Genomic DNA, 10,118 nt, shown 5'->3' with positions numbered 1-10,118 from the left:
AATTATATTTTTACGTGCACCTCGTCGATGAATTCCATGTGTCTCGAGATGTTATTTTAGACCTAAAAGATTAATGAAGCTCTTAAGCGTAGTCGAGAAAAACTGATTACATCTTGAAACCATTTGTCAAACTTTGTGGCAAATTTCAAACGTCACAGGTCTTTTGTTGTGGCAATAAATAAGTCAGTTTACCGTACGTTTCCTTTTCACTTGACAAATGCAATTGAAGGCTTAATGACTTTCTGTCGTTTCAAGCTCTGTCATCCTTATTGCCTTTCTGTGTTTGATTTGTTTTTCCTGTGTAAAAACCTAATATTTTCCTGTTTTGACGATCTCAATGTCAGCGAAGAACAACCTCTAAAATTTTCATTCAGAAGACTCTCGATATTTCATGATCCTGTAATCTAGTTTTACTTCTAGGTCTTAATCTAATTTGCTTCTAAATCAACGAGACTTTGCATTCGTCGCCCTTCGAAAAAGTAAACAAATAAAAATGACTAGACCTTTGATAAAATGTAAAACTATGAGCAGAGGTAAATTCATCAAATGAATAATCAAGTGGATTGTAATTAGCATCTAAGACGCACTCTATCTCGGCTTGCATGGGCGACTTGTATTCCAAATTTCAACAATCTCCTTATTTCATGATGCCCCTCCAAAGTTTCACTGATTGCGCTTTAATTAACAAAAAGATGTTAGGATATACAGAGTATGACTATAAGGTTCAAATACCACAACTGTTTAGATGTTGGCAAAAAATCTAACAGGTCATTAAGGTACACGAAGACTGCTCGAATGAAGTGATTTTCGACGACAATTAGTCTCGAGTGGGTGTCATCCAGTCGGTACAGACTTGAACATACGAAGTTCGGATAGAAGTTCTTCAGAGGTCAGTTTGTTTCATGGACATTATTTAAGCGTCAACCGAAGCGCGCAGTTAGTCCTAAATTTAGCACGGTTGTATAAATACTTACTGATCGCAATATTTAATTGTATTTTGGCGTGAAGGTCGAGCGAATTTAAATAAATTTGTTCAAGTGTCTTCTTTGCATTACAAATTCAGACCCCTCTTTGTCTTCAACGAGGTGATCGTGGCTGGCCTTTCGAGTGCCTGTAATCAGATGTGTTTCGTTTCTATCTTATTTGACTACCGCACTTGAAAGGTCTTGAAACACTTACCTTAAGTTCACGAACCAACTGCGTGACTCTACAATGCAATAAAACCACTTCAGTCGCTGTCACTGTTGAAAAGGGACTTGTTTTCAACACGTTTAGGCGATAGAACATAACGCTATTTCACGATTAATAAACTCACCTCTCCTTCACACAAAGACAAACTGAAAACGACGTTGAATGCCACTCTGACTTTATCGGTCGCTCAAGGAAAACATTCAAATGCAAATAGAGTAAACACACTTCATATGAATCTTGGAGCCCTATTCATATTTCATTGGTTGGCGGGCTTCTATGCCCTCGGGTCAAGGCATTCTCGTAATTGCAAAAAAAATCACATTAAACTACGGCGTAAAGAGGAAACGGAAAAGTAGCAGGCCCAATAAAGAATCTAAATTTATGTTCCAAAATCAAAGGAGGTAAACAACGGTAGCGAATATCTCTATAAATATGAGTTCTTGGCTCGAGGACAAACAGGTATTTTTCAAGCTCTCTGTTTGAGCCGTGTTAATAAGTCTCCAAACAATACTGAAATGGCAAAAACATATTCAGGGGTGGCGGACCGTTATCTATTTTATTGGATCTCGACGGGGAGCGCAGGAAAACTCAACTTTTTCAATAAAAAGAATTAATCAAAGGCTACAAAAACATTTGTAATCAACTTTTCACAATATCGAAGAATTGTTTCCCTTAAAACCGCAAGCCATCAAAAATCCATCGATGCTTGATACCACAAATTCTTTTCTCATTGCTGATATGTTATCTTTTGTTTAAGTCTATTTCTCAATATAAATCCACAACAATGTCACTTGATGTACATCTTACAGCACGAAATCCACATATCATTTGACCTAGTCTGCACAAGGCAAATAGCGATGTTTGTACAATAATCGCTTAGAAGAGAGGAAGTTAGCTGGAGGGAACAGTTATGTTGATATTCCAGCTACTTTAGGCAGTTCAAAAAATGATATTTCATAGTGCTCTGAGGTTGGATAAGATTAAAAGCAAACTTTCTATGTCTGATAACTTGGAAGAGGTCAAACTATTTTAGCCTTAATGTAGCATGCTGTTAAAGCAGGTAAAAGAGTTAATTAATGCTTTTAAAATTGTGAAACGTAAAAGTCAACCATATTCTTTTAAGGGTTCCTCAAAGAAAAGTCCATCCGAGCTGTTCAAAGGAAAAGCATTTAGAAACTCAAAAGGTCAACGTTCTTTTCGTATCCATTGACTCTCGGTTCTTGTCGAAAATAACGAGATTAGCGCAGTTAATATGACTGGAAAAATTTCAAGATTAGACTAGGGAATCAATTTTTCAGAAATAGATTGAAATCCATTGTTGTTTGGTCTATAACTCAATCTGTTTCCGTTTGTCGTCGAATATCTCTCTCACCTGTTAAATTGAAAAGTCGTCAATAAAATGCTCCGATCCACCTGAAACTAACAGTTTCTATGGAGGTTTGGTCAATCTTGGCTTGGAAGCCTTCATTAGAAGTGATAATAAGTAAATGAGTGAATGAATGTAACTTTCTCGTCGTACTCCCGAATTATTAGACCAAATTAAAAATCTTACGGCAAAGTTCATATCTCTATCTTAGTCCTCCGGTCGACAAAATTCGTACCCTTTCAAACAACTCTAGCCTGATTAGGGGGCCCCTTTTGGGCAGAGAATCCTCCTACAATCAATAATTTATGACCTGGGAAGTGCCCCTTCCCTCTCCCCCGATGAACTAGTAGAGAAACTGTCAATAGGAACTTGAATATAAAATTACAGATCACTTTGTCGTCGTTCAATTCCTGAGTCGCTTCGGGTACGCTCTATCATACATGTAAAGCGTTCTTTGGTAGGTCAACTCTCCCCGCGTAAATCAGGTAAGAAAACGAAATCAGTAAACAATTAGGCTAACATCAAAAAATCAAATCCATTTTGTTAATCAAGTTCGTCGAGGTAAGCCTGATTGTAGGGTAGCGTTACTTATCCCCTTGTCTGGATTGATAGGCTCGGGGCTCACAATAACTAAGCTGAAAACTCTCATTTTGTGCAAAAGTCAACGGTCTCATCCGTCCACATGATGCATGACTTCCTGTGTAGTAGTGGACAAAATGCGCTTTTTTTTCGCAAAAACATGCTGTGGTGTGAGGAGACTAGGAATTTTAAGTAAGAATAAAGATGGATTAAGCCAGACTGCATCGTCTCAACTCTCAACGAATTTCCGTGTCTCGCTGCAGTCCTACTGAGGTTCATATAATTCTTCTTTTGTGATCTTTAAGAGGGATTTTCATTACTACTTCGTGTTAAACAACTCTTCATAAGGTAACGCGCTTCCAGGTTGTTTCAATGTTCAAACATTCTTCTAAATTTGCCGAACTCTTCCTACAAGACTGACACCTATTCCTTGCCACCCACTGATTAATCATATTTAACGGAGTTTAGCCATTCAAAATATGTTCCTACTCCACACTACCTACCGCACTCCAAGAAGTCCACGATATACATTGCTTATTGCCCCTTGTGGACTGTTGAATGTGGCAGACTTTGAGCAAGCAATATTATCACTGCAGAAAACTGCTTGCAGGAGGACATTTGATACTTATGAAATAGATTTCTAAACTTTTGACATTGTCTCACTGCTAAGTGATTATCTGGTTATCCAATTATAGCAAATATCGTAGAATTCCGTGACGTGTCGCGCTGAGCGTGTACCACTACATGCAGTGGAAAGGGGGGAGCTAATAGTGCGTTGCCCAGTTTCCAGACATTTTACGTTGCAGTCACTGGAATTTGGAAAATTTATAAATTTTCACTTTGAGTTGGGTTGCCGTAGGAACTCGGCTGCGTCTTTGTGCTTTACTGCTTTTGGCGAACGTTTTAGTTGAGGTCCACTTTCCAAACAACTAGTCAAGTTTGCGGCTATCAAGACATGAAAGAAATTTTTTTTCTTGCCTTTCGAAGAAAAAGCGATAAGCCAGCCCATAGAGGCATTTGCAATTATCTCTTCAGTTTAGTAAACACAAAGTCGCTTCTTTGAGCGACGGTACTTCGAGTGTTCAAAGCAAAGTCGAATCGTGAGGTAATGGGTGATAACAACCGCGCGAGGCTCCTAAAAGGAGACACTTAGGTCAATAGGTGTTAGCGCATTGTTTTTCATTATAACTGGATCAGAAATCGACAACAAATTAGTTAAAAAAGATTATTTCAAGGCAACTAGTTTAGTTCTTTAAAATCTTCAAAAATAGAGCTTTAAGAAATTTATCTTTTATTTAAAGGAAACTAGGCATTGCAAGGTGACATCAGATCTTAGGTTTTTGGTTTTTGTATCTGAAATTAAAGAGCAGTAAAATTCTAACTATTGATAACAGATTCAGCACTAATCATTTTCATCTTTAATCATATTTCGCCTCGAAAAATTTCCGCACTAAATGAGCTAATTGTTTAAATGACATGGTTTTAGCTGGTGTAGAGTGAATTAGTTATCAGCAGCGAAACCTTACCCACTTCAATATAACTCCTTGGTTCTCTTCATTTTCGTGACTAAAAAGCCTACCAAAACTACCGATCGATAGCTTAAGTCTCGGATTTTCTTTTCTTAATACTTTGTCATACGGAAATAACTGAAAACGACCGGAGGAAATAATACGCGTAAGCTATTTTGGGCCGGAAACTGGGCAACACGCGCTGCTGTGTGCCTGTTCCTGAAAAATACTACAGCTATTTAGCATGGTGAAGTACAATACTTCTACTAAATCGAGTATAATGTTAAAAGAAATTGTCTTAAGATGTCATCACTTTTGTCATAGCTCGCGAAGACTTGGCTGCATACTCCTTGAACCCCTGGACTTCATCAAGTAATGAGGTCGACTCGTTACGCTTTACCTAATGAAGCATTTAAATGCTTTAAAGGCTCCGCCGTGATTGGTTGGGTTTTCAATTGTTATGATTGGCGCACTTCGCTCCTACCAGTTTTACTTGCTGAGCAGTCTGCTGCCACACACGGTCACATTCTTTGCTATACTTTTTGATTGTGGGAAATCTTGCTTCTGGTACTTAAGTAAGTCAGTAAGAACATGTTTAAAAGGTTAGGAATACCATGCGTTTAACATGACGATTTTTTTCAAGACGTGTTTTTTGATTTTGCCGATGTCAGTCCCTTCGAGCTTGAGTTTATGCCAGTATCCCCCAGAGGCTTTGCACTGTTCACGCAACAGGATATCGATCAGGAAGGCTATGGAAAGGGCTTGAACTTCTTTACTATGATGCATTTCTGCTATTAAAATACGATGGAAACTGCAATTAGTAGTTTTTCAAACAATAGGAAAAGCGCTGATGTAGCCATGTGGCAAGTGAGTATAAGTACATCTCAGCCGCGTGAATTAAACAACAATGGGAAGTTCACCATTTTTCGCTTGCGAAATGTCAGCCGAAAAGAATGTTGAACAATCGTGTTCGGTGTAGGAATAGGCCCCCTTAATCAGCATTATTTTTAGCTGAATTCTTTGGTTATCTTCCCCTGATTTGATTATTGGTAGGTGCTCGTAACAGGCGTCTTTGAAGCTGGTACGGAGCATAAGGCCGACGACATTGAAGAGTAAAATCTCCTCGATGTCGACGATCGAGACTCGTCCATTTTGGCTATACAGCTACATCCTTTGGATAGAAATACCCGGTATATGTGTATTATTCTTGTAGCTAACATCATTAGGCGCTCCGGCCACGCAATACATTCGTATTTCATCTTTCTCCACCACAATCTTCACAGTTTTCTACGTCACAGCCATGTAACATGATCGTTTTGGCCGCGCGCTTAAAGAGGACACCTTTCGGCCGTCAAATCGTACTTTCAATGCACAAAAAAAATGGTCGAGGAGAACTCGCTAGGTGCTAAGGTCGATTATTTCTAATTTTAAATACAGCTATCAACCAGAAAATGTAAAAAAAAAATTCCGTGATATAGGCACTTTAGGAGCCCAGACTTTTATGAAGAGCAAATTTTCAGTTTTTCTTCAGCTTATCTGTTTGTTTCAGTACTGTTGATATTCTCAAACATTTTCCAACGTAATAAGCATTCATGTACGTCACAAACATAGGTCATGAAACCTTTAAAATGGGCAGGGTTTGAGGGATTTTTTGCTGCTGACGGACTCAGCTTTCTAGAACAACAAAATGCATAAAATGAAAAATGAAAAACAAAAAGGAGTTTTGATCTTCTGATTGGGCACTCACTCTTGAATCGTTATTTAACCTTTCTACCTTATTATTTTAAGGCAGTGTTTGCTATTATTTCAGTACAGACAGTGAAGTTGTTTTCGTTAATGTATGTAGTCACGTGGTCATCAGGATGTGAAGTTGAAATAGTTATTCTGTTATTCAAATTCTGTGCTCGTGCACACAATCTCTTTAGACATAAATAAGATCGCACAAACATCAACTGTGCGTTTTGCAAAGATTAGACGCCTGATGATGGCCGAGAACAATGCAAGTATGTAGTATGGATTTTCTCAGGATATTCTTTTAATGTGCACTCCGATTTCAATGTTTTTGTTCGCTATGATTGAGTTGATGTTCAATTTGCTTTTAGCCTTCATTAATTTAAACCTGTTGGTTTCGAACAATCATCTACCAGCTATACAAGCAAACTGCGACACAAGTAGAGGCCTTAAAACCTTTTCACTTCCTCAGATGTACGCAAAATAACATGAAATATTTCTTCGATCTGACCTTCTGTCCCAGATCTGAATCGCACGAGCATCTGAATGGAGCCTCTAGGTTATGTTTGTTCGCAACAAAGCCCATGTCGAACAGAATACCTGTTCAATCGATTTGGACTCATCTTTTTTTTTCTTTTTTTGCATGAACTGCAAAGAGTCACTCTTTAAGTAATGATAACTCGGATTGTAATTTTTTGGCGTTGGCCGTTCAATGTGAACGTCCTATGTGACCTTGTTTGGTTATTTTAAAAGAGTCTCCAATTGTAATGTTTGTTCCTCACTGTGGGAGTAACAGATTGGTGATCTGAATGCCACACGCATCTTTTGCAGAATATTCTTTTAATTATGTGGATTAAGGATGCGTTTTTGATAGCAGATAGCGCGAATTGTATGTCATATTCACAATACTCGTAGCTTCTGCAGTATCATAATTATTGAAAAACCTTGCTTTATATCCAGCAAAGTAATCAATTTTTGTGACTTTATGTAGGAGTATGTCAAAGCAATTGACCGAGCGCAAATCTGTAATTTTGATTTATCATTTACATTTTCGTTTTTATAATCATTTAGATAATGTATGAGTTAGATCTGATTACAAAGCAGTTCTATTTCTGCTGGCGAAAACACGATATTCGATTAAGAAGAATGAACACAAACAGGCTGGTTAAAATGTACTTGAAGGCGATCAGCACACCTAAACTGAATCGAACCCCCTCGTTCTCTAATTTTTATCCTCACAGGTACAGAAAATCGTTTTTATTCAAAGTGTGGTGGTTGCAATGAGGACATTCGAGACAAATATCTTCTTCAAGCATTGGGCAAACTGTGGCATGTCTACTGCTTGCGTTGTTGTGACTGTAGGGAAACGCTCGATGAAGGAACGTGTTTCTTCCGTGATGGAGACATTCTCTGCCAAATAGATTTTTTCCGGTAAGCAATAATTGCCTTAGAGTATCATGTATGTCTGATTGACATTAGTACCATATAAAAAGTTTTTGTGCATATGTGTAGCTCCTTTTTCACATGCGACCATTAATATTTTCAATCGTTTTTTCGTTTGCCGCTATCATAATTTAAAAATCATATTAATTACAGATTCCGAATTAGAACAGCAGTTCTAATTTTGATGTGCAAATTATCCTCATTAGCGTAAAATACAAACTTTTGGGTTACTTCATCAATTCATGAAGTGTTCCTTATTGTTAAAACAATCTTTTCACCTGGCAAAGGCAGATGTATGCTTTTTTCGTTGTACAATGTCGTTCCGCGTGCGCGAAGGCTGTCTCACCCTTATGCAAACACGTTTCAGCACGAAAGTTTAAGTTTACAGGTTTTAACCTAGCTTCTTTTAGGGGAGAACGTTCATTTTGTTGCAGTTCAAAATGAGGAGTTTCATCGTCAAGATAAGGGTCATTTTGGATTTCTCAAACGTCACTGTCTTTACTTTGAACTACAATAAGTAAATCTTTTTCGTCAACTTTTAAAACTATCTGACAGAAAGCTAGTCACCACTGAGTGTATGTCTGGGGGAGGGAGGGGAAGTTGTTGGACAGTGATTTTTAAATTTTTCTATTTGGAGTTTAAGTTACTTTCTGAGCAGTCATACCCTTTTGAAAATATCTCTTTCTAGAGTTTCGATTTCTCAGTTTTACAGATGAAAGCGTTTCGATCAGTTGTTGGCTTCAGTTCAATTCACCATATAAAATAGACCATTTAAAACTAAAAATTACTTCTTCATGATATTGTTTGCAGCCGGTACGGGAAAGCTTGTTCGATTTGCCACGAAGGCATCTCCCCTCAGCAGAGTGTGCGAAAAGTCAAGGACAAAGTTTACCACATCACCTGCTTTTCTTGCGTTTCCTGTAAGAGACAGCTTTCAACTGGTGACCTGTTCTACATGCTAGAAGACGGCAGGGTAATCTGCAAACAGGACCTTGATGAAAGCAAATATTCAGGTGGGCTAATGTGGCATACAATACTTATAAATATGCTCAAAACTGAGCTTAGAATGATTTTGAGGTAATTCCAACCAATCAAGTGAAAAAAATGTTTCAGATAACTACGAAGAATAACTGACTTGATTAAAAAGAACTTTTAAACACCTTTATCAGATGAGAAAGCGATTGAATAAGCTAAATTTTAATTTTTTTCTGGTTACGGTTATGTTTCAATACACCCATGTTGCCATTCAACATTACAATCACCCAAATCACAATGTTGAAAAGGAACAGGAAATTCTCTGGTAACACTGTTATGCGGAAATTGGTCGTAAATACGTCCTGATTTTTCTGATTTTTGTTTAGTTTTACTATTTCTTATTTTTTCTCTTTTAAGTCCAAAAATAAATGGGTTAGCGTCCAGGATATCATTTCAAGCTATTTTGTTCTCATTGAATGAAGAAGTGACATCCTAAAGGTTTTACCGTTTGATTTTAAAATCTTACGGAAATTAGACCTTGTATTGCTCAAAAGCGATTTAAAGAAATAGCATAAAATTGCACTTGGGGACCTCCACGATAGATTCAAACAAAACATCTCATTATTCTTCAAATAACTCTAGGAAGTGCTAAGTAGAATGTAATGATGTCTAGAAAGAAAGATAAGGGGAAAGTAATTAGGAGCCACCTGAAAGCTTCGATGTATTAATTACTTCACCAGAATCTTTGTACCCTAAGTCACATTTATTCTCTTTAAATCATTTCACGCTTAGAAATTTTACGTCTGCACAGGGAAATTAAAGTTTCAGATTAGCTATTTAACTTGAAGATGTTTCAATTTATCCTGACGGAGCTTCTGTATATAAATAATGTCTCAGTGGATGGTATTCGAGTCTACAAACTCAGTGATGCTGTTGATACTTGAAATTTATAGTATAAAACAAAACTGCGTTTTGTTTATATGAAATGTCAGTAGTCATTGTTATAAATACAGTTTCAGGAGACTCCAACCAATCATCACCCTGCGAATCGCCATCCATCAAGGGCAAGCGGGTACGCACGTTTATTACAGCTCAACAGCTGAAAGTACTGAAATCAGTTTACCTGAGTACCCCTCGCCCTGATTTGGCCGAACGCCACAGGATTTCCGAAGTGACTGGGCTTGATATGCGAGTTGTGCAAGTATGGTTCCAAAATCGTCGTGCGAAAGAGAGGAGACAGAACCACAGAGATAAGAACCCCTGGATAAACCATTTCAATAAAATTGCCAAGAGGAGATCTCTTTCCCTGGATTTGTCTTCCACAA

The sequence above is a fragment of the Pocillopora verrucosa genome, chromosome 4 (genome assembly GCF_036669915.1).
Source record: "Pocillopora verrucosa isolate sample1 chromosome 4, ASM3666991v2, whole genome shotgun sequence".
Classification (NCBI taxonomy): Eukaryota; Metazoa; Cnidaria; class Anthozoa; order Scleractinia; family Pocilloporidae; genus Pocillopora; species Pocillopora verrucosa.
The sequence above is the reverse complement of the archived record's forward strand: the minus strand, read 5'-3'. Positions refer to the sequence as shown.